The 13,869-nt window shown below is 44.5% G+C and overlaps 1 protein-coding gene and 1 long non-coding RNA gene across 2 annotated transcripts in view; one reads left to right on the top strand and one right to left on the bottom strand.

Moving 5' to 3' along the window:
- The window catches only part of Kdm7a (lysine demethylase 7A), a 106,680-nt gene that overhangs the window by 17,028 nt on the left and 75,783 nt on the right, over positions 1-13,869 (top strand). Inside the window, exon 2 of the mRNA XM_050148060.1 lies at positions 7,194-7,278. The gene's annotated coding sequence lies outside the window, so the exon portion shown is untranslated. The remainder of the gene's footprint in view (positions 1-7,193; positions 7,279-13,869) is intronic.
- LOC126505274 (uncharacterized) lies at positions 2,410-7,260 on the bottom strand. Its single transcript, XR_007592842.1, has 2 exons — positions 7,176-7,260; positions 2,410-5,813 (listed from the first exon to the last, which is right to left on the bottom strand). It is a non-coding gene; the product is annotated as an uncharacterized lncRNA (long non-coding RNA).

The following is a 13,869-nucleotide window of genomic DNA, read 5'->3' as shown; positions in this document are numbered from 1 at the left end:
TTTTTTGATTTTCGAGACAGGGTTTCTCCGTAGCTTTTTAGTTCCTGTCCTGGAACTAGCTCTTGTAGTCCAGGCTGGCCTCAAACTCACAGAGATCCGCCTGCCTCTGCCTCCCGAGTGCTGGGATTAAAGGTGTGCACCACCACCGCCCGGCTTGTAACCCCAGTTTTATGGGACTGAAGGGATATGGCTGCATCTTCTGACCTCCACGGCATTGGTCACACACACACAGTGCACACCCATGCAGGAAAATCATTCATACACTTCATAAAATAAATAAATGTTCAAGAATTAAGGTGGCATCAAAGTGGAAAAAGGATTGCTGGGAGTAGAAGGGGATTGAGGAGGCTCAGCAATAACAAAAGAGCCACGAAAACGCCAAATTAAACCCGTTTGTTACATGCTAATCACAGAACAGACGTGGGCTAGGGAGGTAGCTCAGTTGGTAGTGTTTGCCTCGCGTGCAGACAGCCTTGGGTTTGAGTCCCAGCACTTCTAAATTGTGTATGGTAGGGTATGCCTGGAATCTGAGAACTTTGGGAAACAACAGGAGGATCAGAAGTTCAAGCTCATTCTTGGTTACATCCTGAGTTCAGCTCTATCTCAAAAAAAAAAACAAAACAAAACAAAACAAGGCTGGGGAATCTCTGTTGAGTTGGAAGCCAGCCTGGTCTGCATAGTGAGTTCCAGGACAGCCAGGGCTTCAAGGTGAGATCCTGTGTCAAAATACAAACAAACCAATAAATAAATAGAAATAAATTATAAAACCAAACCAAAAAAAAAACCTCAGCCTACGTTCAGGAAGTAATAATAATAATAAATGCATTTCTATGCATGTTTTCATAAAGAGAGGAATATTGCACAGCAGATTGCTGAGGGCTGTATAAACTCTCTGTAGTTATTTTCTGTAATAAGAATATTAATTTTAAAATTAGAAAAATAAAAATTTATCTCTAAATTTAAATTTACCCATTGATCTGTGTCTGTATGCGTGTATGAATGTGGGCATACGTGTACCATGCCATACATGTGAAGGTGTTCCTTTTCTGCTTCCATTGTGGGTTCTGGGAACCGAACAAGACTTTCAGGCTTGTGCTGCTAGTGTTCACCTGCTCAGGTGTCTCACCATCCCATCCTAGTACCACTGCGCAGAATGAACTAGAGCACTCGTTCATCACATCATGAAAGATGCACTGGCCGGGTTTTCCTTCCATTCTAAAACATTTTTCCCCTTCGTGTTTTTTTTTTTTCTCTAATTTCATGTGCATTGGTTCTTTGTCTGCATGTATGTCTGAGGGTGTCGGGTCCCCTGGAATTGAAGTTATAGACAGTTGTGAGCTGCCATGTAGGTGCTGGGAATCAAACCCGCATCCTCTGAAGGAGTAGTCAGTGCTCTTAACCACTGAGCCATCTCTCTAGCTGTCACACACACACACACACACACACACTTGGTTTTTCGAGACAGGGTTTCTTTGTGTAACTGTCATGGCTGTCCTGGGACTCGCTTTATAGACTAGGCTGTTCTCTAACTCACAGAGATCTGCCTGCCTCTACCTCCAGAATTTGGGGATTTGAGGCATGCTGGAATGTGGGCTGGAACACTAGAGTTGAATAATGGAAAGCCTCATGCGTGTAGGAATGAGGTTGTGTGTGCTTGTGTGCGTGCACCTGTGTGTGTGTTCTGAAGATCACGTCATCTATAGAGGGCTTCCCTTGACTCTTCCTGTGAAAGTCCTGGAAACATCCAAAGTCTGATTAAAATCATTGCAAAAGAGGAAGAACCAGCCCCAGAGCTGGGAACTGGAACTGGTTCAGTTCTTACTTTTGCCTGCCTGAGAGGAAGTGTGGCCACTGAGTAGGGGCCTTAAAATGGCATTATGTCAGGGCTGGGGCTGTAGTACCTCTGTAGTAAATAAAGCTATTCTGAGCCTGCTAAACAGAAAGTCAGGGGCTGGAAGAATGGCTCAGAGGTCAAGAGCACTGCTCTTCAAGAGTTTAGATTCCTAGCACCCACAAGGCAGTTCATAACTGTCTGTAACTCCAGTTTCTTGGGGCCTACCACCCTTTTCTGGGCACTGCAGGCACAAGGCATGAACACGGTGCACAAACATGCAGGTAAACGCCCCCCACACACACATAAAATAACAGTTTTTTTAAAAAAATAATAAACAAAAATAAAAACAAGCCTCAAGGGATTTCAAATTACTTTTAAGTAACTTAACCACATCTCAGAACGAAGTATAAAAATAATAAAAGAAACACTGAGTCCTAACAGTCAGCAAGGTAAAAGCCACAGTGTCTAGCCTCCTAACAAAAATTGATTACCAGACAAAGAAACACACACACACACACTCACACAAGAAATTATGACCCATATTGAGGAGAAAAAAAAATCAGTAGAATCAGACCCAGAATTAATAAAGTAAATTTATATAGTAAATATACTTCATATGCTCCAAAGTGCAGGAAAGAAAGAACTTGATAGATACAGACATTAAAGATAAACAAAAATGACCCGGATTAAATAACAAGCACAGGATCACATCTGAGGCAGAAGCTTACCTGAAAAGATTTCGTAGGGATAGCAAAATTAACTAGAGGTCTCTATCCAGGAGGGCCAAGGACAATCCAGTTGGTCAGGTAAGGAGAGAAACAACAGAAAGGCACCATTAGAGCTCCCTGTTGAAGAATTCATTAGGGTTTTAGGAGGAGCTGGCGTTTGAGTTTTCCTTTAAGAGACTTTAAGCTGCCGAGAGATGAGGGTGGGGGTGGTGGTGAGCATTTTCTATAGGTAGACACACATGCTTAGGCCAGCTTAATTGGCAGGTCAAAGAGGTTCCCGTCTGGGGAGGAGTCAGAAAAGACGTCAGCCGAAGGGGATGAAGAGAAAAGGCCTGGCTGACTGGGCTGTGATAAATGCAGAGACAATGAGGGGGTACTATGCCCATCAACCAAGTATTCTAAGAGAATGGGTGTCACTGCTGTCTGGGGCCGCTGAGAGTGGGCCTCGTTTAGTAGCCAGGAGGCAATTGGCAACATTCTGGGAGTCATCCAGATGAGGCAAATTACAACACCGGGGTTGGAGAGCAAAGGAGAGGGGGAAAAACGGAGGTCCCGGGGCTCCTCAGGGAAGAAAAAAGAGGGCCAAGTCTGCTCCTTTCGGGCTGACCGGCTCGGGGATGGCTTTTTCAGAATTTCTTTTCCACAGGACGACCATGAAGGGAGCTGTTTCTGCCACCAGACACAGCTAAGCAATGATGTACAGGCGCCCCCGAGCAGCCTGCAGGAAGAAAGAAAGGAGCTCCTGGGATCAGGAGGGCAGAGAAGAACAATCGGAGAGGAGGGCTAGGCTGCTGCTGTGGGGGAACAGAACGGAGGCCCGGCTGCAGGAGGAGGGGAGCTGCGAGAGCAAGGAGGTGTGGCCCCCATCTGTCCTGCGGGTTGCTGGGCCTGTAGGAGCCTTTCCCATCCTTTGTCCTGGGCTATTGGGCCTGCTCCCTGAGGACTGTTGATGGAGTCCTAATCGCTGCCGGTCAGACTTTTAGCTGTGCTGTGCTTGAATGAATGACACAGCCCATTCACCATAGTCTGTTCAACACATGACAGTTGTTGTCCTCGTGAAAGGAACACTATCTGGCTCCGAGGTATCTGTGGTACAAGAAAAACATACGTTTGGGACTGAAAGGAACTCATTGCAAAATTGTCCTCGGGACACGGGATCTAAACTTTTGTCACTGAAGAGACTTGGCTCCTAATTTTCCGGAATGACTCAAGTGTTTACTTCAGACAATGACAGAGTGTGTCCTGCTCGAATCATTGAATTTCTGTTGTTTCTGCAAGATGTGGGTGGGCAATATGACTCAGTATTTTTCCAAAAGACGTGAAAATTATATTGCCTATTTTGGATCATTTCATGTTGAGATCTGGAGGTTTTTTTTTTTTTAATTTCAAATCTTGGATCTTAGGGAATTTTTGGGTTTGTTTTATTTTTCGGTCATGTCAGATCTTTTCCAGATAAGAATTTAAAGGAAAAGTACTTAACAATAGCCCTAGGTTATGCAGTAGCTCTTGAATGACAGTTCGTTCTGACATTGTTTAAGGAAAATATTGGCTAGAGCTATTGAGACTAGTTTTAGACACGGGTCTGGACATCATCTTACTAAAACAAAATTATCTTGCAGTAAGACAGCTAAGTGGGCAAAGGCACTGCTGCTGAGTCTGGTGATCTAAGTTTGGTCTGTAGAACCCACGGTGCGAGGAGAAACTGACTTTTTTTTTTTTTTTTTTTTTTGAGACAGAATTTCTCTGTGTATCCCTGACTGTCCTGGAGCTCACTCTGTAGACTAGACTAGACTGGCCTGGAAATCAGAGATCTGACTGCCTCTTCCTCCCTGGGTGTTGAGATTAAAGGCATGTTCCACCACCGCCCAGCCTATACTTACTTTCTTGATAAATAAAACAGGTTCTTTCCTAGTACTAAAACAAAGCAAAGCAAGCAGGCAAACAAGCAAAAACTTTGGGCTGGAGAGATGGCTCAGAGGTTAAGAGCACTGACTGCTCTTCCAGAGGGTATGGGTTCAATTTCCAACACCCACATGGCCAATCACAACTGTCTGTAACCCCAGTTCCAGGAGATTTGACATCCTCACGTATACATATGTGCAAGCATAACACTAATGCACATAAGATAAAAAAATTTTTAAAAATTAATGTTAAGACAAGAGACTGAGGATATAGTCTCTAAGGAGGATGAGGGCCTCCCAGGGTGAGAAAGAGAAGCCATAGGGGCAGTTTCGTTCACATGGGAACACAAGGGAGAATGGAGGGGGAAAGTCAAAGTCCTCCTACGTGTGTGCACTGAGAGCCCACCCAAGTGAACACAGAGACGTGTGTCTAGCACAAGCTCTCTCCCACCCCATTGTGTCCCCACTTCTTCAGGGACCACGGAGGGGTCAGTAGAAGCTCATGAAGTTCCAGAACAGGGAGAGGTGTACTATGAAGTAAGAGAAATCTAGTTGTCCAGGCCCTAGATTTCCTGGGTCACCTCCTAGTGCCTTTGGTGGGGCCTAACAACGTGTTTACATTGTGCCACTTAAAGTTGTTTCTAGACCGGAGGTGAAGGTGTCTGCCACCAGGCCTGATGATGTGAGATCCCTGGAACCCACATGTTAGAAGGAGAAAACTGGTTCCCACAGGTTGTCCTCTGACCTCTATCCACAAACCATGACTTGTGTGTGCATGCATGCAGATATACATATGCTCTCTCTCTAAATAAAATGTAAAAAGAAATTGTTCTAAAACATATTTGAATGGAAATCTTGCAAAACTCCACTCTGACTCCCTTTCCACAACTTGTAGCCCATGGATGAATGAGATATGAGTAACGAAAGACTCTGTTGACCTGCAGCCGAGGACATCTGGATCAACTGTCATTTTGTTTGGGTTTTGGGTTACACATTTCTATAGTCTGCAGGCAGATCTGTTCATAGTTCTGCTATTGTTAGCTGTCCCAGAGCAGTAATGGCTACCAGGAGGGGGTGGACAAGTGTATTGGTTAGTTGTCAGCTTGACATAAGCGTGGGAACCTCTATCGAGAGGAGGCCTCCATCATGGCCTTTGGGACATATCCTTGGATACTGATTGAGGTGGGAGGGTCTAGCCTGCTGTGGGTGGCGTCACCCGTGGACATTTGATTGTGGATGTTATAAAAGAGTGAGCTGAGGGAGCAAGCCATGAGCGGCGTTCTTCTATGACCTCTGCTTCACTCTGGCCTTGAGTTCCTGCCTTGACGTCCCTTCATGATGGACTGTACCCTATTTAAAAAAAAAAAAATGCTTTCCTCTTCAAGTTGCTTTTGATCAGTGTTTTATCCCAGCGACAGAAAACAAAGACAACTAATACATATTTAGTATCAGGTTTGCCCGTCTTTGCCAGTTCCCGTGATGTCAATAGTTCTGCCATGCTCTATTCCAAACTGCCGTTGTGACATCACGGCTGAGGGTAGGAAGGGCAGCACGCCATTCTGTAACACCCCATTCTAGAAGAGAAGGAGATAAACCTAAGAGCACAAGTATAGTAAAAGACAGGGAAATCATTTGGTTTTTTTGTTTGGTTTGGTTTGATTTGGTTTTTCGAGACAGGGTTTCTCTGTGGTTTTGGAGCCCGTCCTGGAACTAGCTCTGTAGACCAGGCTGGTCTCAAACTCACAGAGATCCACCTGCCTCTGCCTCCCAAGTGCTGGGATTAAAGGTGTGCGCCACCACCGCCCGGCTCAGGGAAACCATTTGGAAGTGTTTGCATCTTTTATATAACTTAATTATAAGAATGTATTTTGGGGGGTAGGGGGTTTCGAGACAGGTTTCCCTGTGTAGCTTTGGAGTTTATCCTAGAAATAGCTGTGTAGACCAGGCTGGCCTCGAACTCACAGAGATCTGCCTGCCTCTGCCTACTTAGTGCTAGTGCTGGGATTAAAGACATGTGCCACCATACCCAGTGAAACAAGGTTTTTAAAAATAGGGAACCTGAAACTAATTTGTAATAAATTCTTTCAATTTTCAGGTAACTTTAAACACAGAGAATTTTTTTTTAAATATTTATTTATTATGTATACAATGTTCTGTCTGAGTGTATGCCTGCAGGCCAGAAGAGGGCACCAGACCTCATTACAGATGGTTGTGAGCCACCATGTGGTTGCTGGGAATTGAACGCAGGACCTTTGGAAGAGCAGGCAATGCTCTTAACCGCTGAGCCATCTCTCCAGCCCCCGAGAATTTTATTTTTATGAATGTCTAGTCAAATAGAAGTTCTTGTCTGAATAGACTGAGTTCGGTAATTGAGGATGGTTCAAAGTTAAAATGATTCATGCCTTCATATTAAAATTCTTGATTATATATATTTGGTTTTTCGAGACAGGGTTTCTCTGTAGCTTTGGAGCCTGTCCTGGAACTAGCTTTTGTAGACCAGGCTGGCCTCGAACTCACAGAGATCCGCCTGCCTCTGCCTCCTGAGTGCTAGGATTAAAGGCATGTGCCAGCCACCACCCGGCCCTTAATGATATATTAGTTACTTATTGCTACATTGTAAATTACTCCATCATTTGGTAGAGCTGGGTCCCAGCTAGGCTTGTCTGAAGTTGCCTCAATATGGTGAGGGAGCAAGTTCTTTCCCAAACTCACGCAATTGCTTGTTGGCAGGATTCCGTTCCTCTTGGGTTGCTGGATTGGAGACCTCAGTTCCTCATTGACTGCTGGCTGGAGTCCCTCAGTTCCTCACTGTCAGGTAGGCTGTCCCGTGACGCAGCTCATGACGTACCAGTAAGTCTCTGCCAATGAAGAAATGAAGGAGGAAGCAAGGGGAAGCAAGATGGAAGCTCCAGGTTTTCCATGCCCGGATGTGAGAAGTGGTGTCCCGTCATTTCTGCTGTAGCCTTTTGGTTTAGGGTCATTTGGAAGTCATTGGGGCTTCCTTTAAGAGGAAGGGATTAAAGAAGGGTGTGAACTCCAGAAGACTGATATCGTTCATTGATGGTAGCCTGCTACCGAAGGGAGTGGCTATTTTAAAAAAATTTAAATATGTTTTTTTGGGGGAGAGTTGGATAGCATCTCAAACAGTCCAGGATGGCCTCAAATGGACCATGTAGTTGGGGGATGACTGAACTCCTTCTGCGTCTACCTACTGAGTGGCAAGATTATAGGCACACACCACCATGCCCAGTTTACGTGGTGCTAGAGACCAAATCCAGAGTCTTGTACACGCTAGGAAATACCTTCAAATGACCTACATCCTTAGTCCTTGAATATATTATTTTGACTGTAATTTAGAAAATGCTTTGAGCACCTCAGTATAAACAGCGAGACATTATAGATTTGAATTTGCATATAGATGAAAGCTGCTTCTATCTGTCAGCTTTGAGTGTGTTTGAGTGAAGCATGGTGGTGCATTCCTGCAGTCCCGGCACTTGGGACCTGAAGCAGGAGAATAGCAAGTTCAAGGCCAGCTTGACTAAACACTGAAACCCTGTCCAAAAAGACACACAGACATATGTATGTAAATATGGACTGGCAAGATGGCTTGTTGGGTAAAGGCACTTTACTGCCGAGGCTGATGCTCTGAGTTCCATCTCCAGGACCTACATGGTGGATGAAACAAACAAAAAACGATTCTCACAAATTTCTGTCTTTTGAAAACACACACACATACACACACACTGTTAAAAATAAAAAAAGGGATCCACTTCAAAGGAAATAAAGGATAACTTTAAACTTTTGATACCTCAGTCAGAGAAGAGTGAGTCACATGAGCACATTAGGAAACCTGTTTAATGATGACAGCAATAAAGACCGCGAGAAATGATAGCACGGAGCTGGTTATATTATGTCTCTAGTTCCGAGCAATCACAATTAGCTCTCCCAGAAGAAAATTGGAATTTCCTTGGAATCTTACCGCTCAGATATGAAGATATGAAACAGCTAAGTAGAGCCATTTCCAAATTTAACAATAATCATAAATATTTATATAATGTTACTGCTAATGATTCGTGGAATTGAAACTTTTCTAAGTTATAAATAATAATTTTTAAAAAATCAAGCATAGTATAAGGACTGAATTACCTTGCCATTCCCCATAAAAAGTAGTATTTCTCCCACCTAACTGGGAGGCTGGGATAGGAAAAGGGTGTGTTTGATACCAGACTGGACATCATAGCAAAACCCCTGGCCCCACAAAAGATATGCAAGCCTGCCATGTGAAAATGCAACAAAAAAGTATGTAGCCAACAAAATTTGACTTAAAAAAATATTTGTGTTTGTGTGTGTGCACGCGTGTGTCATGTTCAGAGGACAACTTGCAGGAGTTACCTCTCTCCCACCGCTGGGGCTCTGAAGCTAGAACTGAGGTTGTCAGGGTGGACGGCAAGTGCCTTTACTGGCTAAGTGTCTTGCTGGCTCTCAGAGTGACTTCCTTTATCTTTCTAAGCTGGTACATGCTTTTGTTACTTAATCTGATACTTCTTTTTCTTTTCTCCTCTCTACTTCCCTCTCCTCCCCTCCTCTCCCCTTCCTTCTTCCTTCCCTGGCCTTGATCTCCAGAGGTGCCAAAATCAAACACATAAACAAATCATCTAGAACTCCCAGAACTGAAATTATGATCTACTTAAACATTCAAATTTCTTTATTTTGAGACAGGGTCTCGGGTTGAAGTAGGTGAGCACAGGGAATGTTTAGTAATCTGGGATTCTGCTTGGATTGGTTTATGCACACCTCACTCTTCTAGTAATGTGCTTGGCAGTCCAGCTCCTTTAGCTGCTCATGGTGTGCACACACTCCTCTCTGAACAATGCACCCGGCACTTGGTCAGCGTCTGAGCACAACCTTTCTGAACAATGGGATAAGTCTCTATACCCCTAACAAATTTAGACAGTTTCTATTCAAATATATTCTCAATGTTTCCTGATACAAAGGGTGGAAAGGCTAAGCCAGCCTGAACTGGTTTTGGGTGCATGCATTGTAAAGCATAACTGGATCTTATGCCTGTGCATAAATGGGTGTGCATATGGTTAAAATCAGATTCATTATGGGACGGGATATGCACAGTAGAAAAAAATGATTATATGCCTTAATATAGCAATCAAAACAGAGAAACGCCCTCACAAGCATGCTACCAAGTGAGTTGCTTCCCCAGCTCCAAGTAGATACTCAAAAAATCATTTTATATATGACAAAATTACTCTCAATAATATTCACAAAATGAAACAAACAAGCAGACAATAAACACAGACGAGGACTGTTCAGCTAGTACAAAAACACTGGTGAGATTCAGTGAGTAGAGGCTCCTGCTAACAAGCCTGAGGACCTAAGCTTGGTCCCCAAGGCCCACATGATGGAAGGAGAGAACTGACTCCTGTAAGTTATCTCTTGTCTCCACTATAGCATGGCACTCGCACGCATGTGTGCACTTGTGTGTGCTCTCTCGCGCTCTCACACACACACACACAGAGATAACTTTAAAATATATTTTTAACAAATAAAGTAAAAAGAAAATCGCCCTTTCTGTGCTCCCAACACCACCACTGGTAACAGTGGAGCCCAGGCTAGCCTTCATCGTTTAACCACGACAACCAGGAAGTCCCCGTCTTCCCAGCTCTTTCTCTCCAGTGCTGGATTATAAGTGTGTGCCACAGAGGTCAGCCGTGATTCCTACTTTGTCAATGTCCCTGGCCAGGAGTGGCAGTCTGACTGGCGATCTGGTGAAGTCTGGGGGGCTTTTGGTAGCACAGTGTTAGACTCCTTCTTCACTGGCAATGTTTGCATGCCGAGCATCTCCTGCACATTTAGATTGCTTACTGTAAGCCCCTCCCCCATATCCCGCTAAAGGATAGAGCCACAGAGAGCTCCAAGTTCAGTTTACTTAAAGTTAACCAGTGCATCTATAACTCCTAGAAAAACGCCTGAAGACAGGGCATGGCAGTAGTGATAATCTTGCCCCCACCGTCCCCTCAGCCTCCACAGCGCCCTCATAAGAGCCACCACACTCAAGCCCCTGTTTTCTTTTTATCTGCTTTTATTTCTTGATCATTCTCAGATTCCATTTATCTTCCCCCCTCCCCTCTCTCTCACAGGGTCTCAGGTAGCTCAGGCTGGCCTCAGCTCTCTCTGTAGCCAACGCTGACTCCCTCCCTTCCCAGATGCTGGGATTACCATGCCTGGTTTTGAGCCGCTGCTCCCCGAAACTGCATGCTTCTTTCTCTCTGGGAGTCCTTACACATTTCTGAAAATTGTTTTTCTTTCTTTTTAAAGATTTAGTTTATGAGTGTGAAAGGAGTGCCTTCAGGTATGCATGTGTTTCAAGTGCTGGAGGTCAAAGAGATCGGACAACTCGGGCTGGCAGGCTTGTTCAAGCACCTTTCACCTGCCAAGTCATCTCACTGGCCCACTACGGTTTGTCTTTGTAGTCTTGAATTTTTAATCTAGCCATGGTCTCAATAAACATATAGAAGACCCACTCATAGTAAAATTACTCATTTTATGCTTAATCTTAGGGACCTATTTACCATTAGACCTTTTTACTAGGTACCTTGTTTCTTTATATATGTATTTCTGTTTTTATACATATCAGTGTATGTGTGTGTGTAACTTTTTAACTCGGATACTGGGAATCCAAACTCAAGTCCTTGTGCTTGTGCGACAGGCACGACTTCCTCTGAGCTGTCTCCCCAGCCCATATTCCTGCTCCACTGATCCCCGTCTCCTCTTCCTATTTGCTTCCCTTGTAGGATCTCAATCATGCTGGCCTTTCTTTATTTTCTATGTCTCAACTTTAAAAAAAAAAATTCAGAAATTTTATGTCTATGGGTGTTTTGCTGCATGTGTGTCTGTGCAGCACATGTGTGCCCGTGGAGGCCAGAAGAGGGCACTAGATTGCTTGCAACTGGAGCCACAGATGGTTGGGAGCTTCCATGTGGGTGCTGAGAGTGGAGCCCAGGTTCTGTGGAAGAACAACCAGCGCTCTTAACTACTGAGCCGTCTCTTCAGCCCTGCCTCCTCCATGGCATAGCTTGTCTTTCCATTTCTTCCACTTTGGCATTATGTTCTTGAAAACATTTTAAGTTTTTCTCTTCCAAATCACAATTTTACTTATTTGTTTTGAGATGGGATTATTTTAGTCCAATCTATACAGCCAAGGTTGACCTTGAGTGTCCCATATTCCTGCCTTCGCTCCACAGTACTGGGATTACAGGCTTGATTCCTTGCACTTGGTGTAGGCAGTTCTGGGGATTCAATCTGGCCTTTGTTCATGATAAACCAGCTCTCGACCTAGAGCACTCTGTTCATTCTTTAGGGAACTCACTCCCGGCTTACAAGCAGAATGTTTGGCCACTATACTTTCGGTTCCCCAGCGCCTTGGAGGAAGGATCTATGAGGGAGCTGAGGAGTGCCTTTTCCACATGTTGCTGGAAATTTGTTCTCAAGTTTCTCTGAAACTATTTATTAGAATTAAGGAAATTTACCTGTCTCTGCCTCCCGAGTGCTGGGATTAAAGGCATGTGACCACCACTTGGCTTTCTTTCTTTTTTCTTTTTTGGTTTTTGTTGTTTTCAGGCAGAGTTTCTTGCTATGTAGCCTTCACTGGTTCACAGTGTAGACCCCGGTTGGCCTGAACTCATAGAAGTCAGCCTGCCTCTGCTTTCCCAGTGCTGGGATTAAAGACCTGAGCTACCACACCCAGCATAAGACAAGTTTTTCCAGTAAGTTTGTATTGGTTTTTCATGTTAGTCCTTTAGAACATTATTGATTTTCCTCTGATGCCTTTTGTGTTTGTCTTCACAGAAGTTTGGGGGTGTGACTATGTGCTGGGTTGGTTTTTTTCTGGCAGTCTGTCATGGTTCTCTAAACTGACACCCCCATTGTGGGTGTTTAAGTAAGCAAGCAAGGGGTATTTACAGTCATCTTCCTGTCTGTTTCAGTGTGCAGACAGAGACCAGTCAGTTGGGGAACTCAATTCCTGAGACAGAGGGCACTAATCTGGAAGACTGGAGCCTTAGTGTGTCAGCATCCTTGTCTTTTGCTTTTCCTCTCTCTGTGTCTGCTATGGAGTTGTCTTAGCTCAGTCAAGCTGCCCCCCTCTCAACCTCCCCCAGGGCCTGGTACCCCTTAAGCAAATTGCTGGGTTTCTTTAGAGAGCAATCCTACCTTCAACCAGGAGCTCATTGCTCACTGTGTTTGCAGACCAGTATCAGCACGACTGGGAACTGGCCAGTGTCAATTCTCCGCCCCACCCTAGACCCACGGACACTGAGTGTGGAGCTCAGCAGTCTGGGGCTCCTGCTCAGGCAGACTCACTCATGCAACACACCCCCCCCACGCGCCCTGGGTTCTGTGGCAGTTGGCAGGGTGGCTGGTGGCTAGTATTCCTGATTCCTCTGAGGCCTCTGGGGCCTTTTTTAGGAAGAGTCGCAATGAATTTTGGTGGGAATTCCTCTTTTCTTTATTAAAACATCAAGTCCTAAGTGCTTTTTTTTCAAGTAGCAGTTTTATCATGAGAACACAAAGATTGATGTATGCATTGTAATGGCTACTCTTCTCCTTGATGTAACCGATTCCTGCTTTAAAAAAGAAAAAGAAACAGCATGCAAGAGTAGGGTTTTATTTCAATTCACTGCTTGAGTCTCTTACCTTGAGGAAGGCCTGGTGCTGGGAGTGGCTCTCGGCTGTGGACAGATCAGGGCAGAGAAAAGAGATTCGGGTCCTCATCGGGCTTTTCTCCGACTCTCTTTATTCAGTCTGGGATAGTGACTGGAAGAGTGGGGCCCATGCTCCCTCCTCAGTTAAACAATTCTGGAGACCCTCTTACTGATACACCCACTGGTAGGTATATGTTTTGCTAATTCCCTAGGCTTCTACATCTTAAAAGAATTTATCTTGTGTATGTGTGAAGATTAGAGCTGTGTGCTACCGTGAGTTCCAGGATCTGAATCCAGGTCCTCATGCTAGAGCCACCTTCCTGATATACATCTTAATCTGATCAAGGTGGGAATGAAAATTAATCATCATGGATATCAAGCCGTATGAGATAGTTCCTAATTTCCTAATGACGAAAGCAGACTGTTAGTAACATGACGCCCCACCCCCCCTTCACTGAATGTCGTCAGACCCATCCACTATTGCCAGCTATTTTGACTGTTTAGTCATTTTTCTGTTGACACATTCCTAAATAAAAACTTATATATAGCTTTTTTTTTTTTTTTTTGCTTTTTCGAGACAGGGTTTCTCTGTGGCTTTGGAGCCTGTCCTGGAACTAGCTCTGTAGACCAGGCTGGCCTCGAACTCACAGAGATCCGCCTGCCTCTGCCTCCCGAGTGCTGGGATTAAAGGC

Source organism: Alexandromys fortis, unplaced genomic scaffold (genome assembly GCF_014885135.2).
Source record: "Alexandromys fortis isolate MF-2015 unplaced genomic scaffold, M_Fortis_MF-2015_v1.1 scaffold_57, whole genome shotgun sequence".
NCBI classification, from domain to species: domain Eukaryota; kingdom Metazoa; phylum Chordata; class Mammalia; order Rodentia; family Cricetidae; genus Alexandromys; species Alexandromys fortis.
The sequence above is the reverse complement of the archived record's forward strand: the minus strand, read 5'-3'. Positions and strand labels throughout refer to the sequence as shown.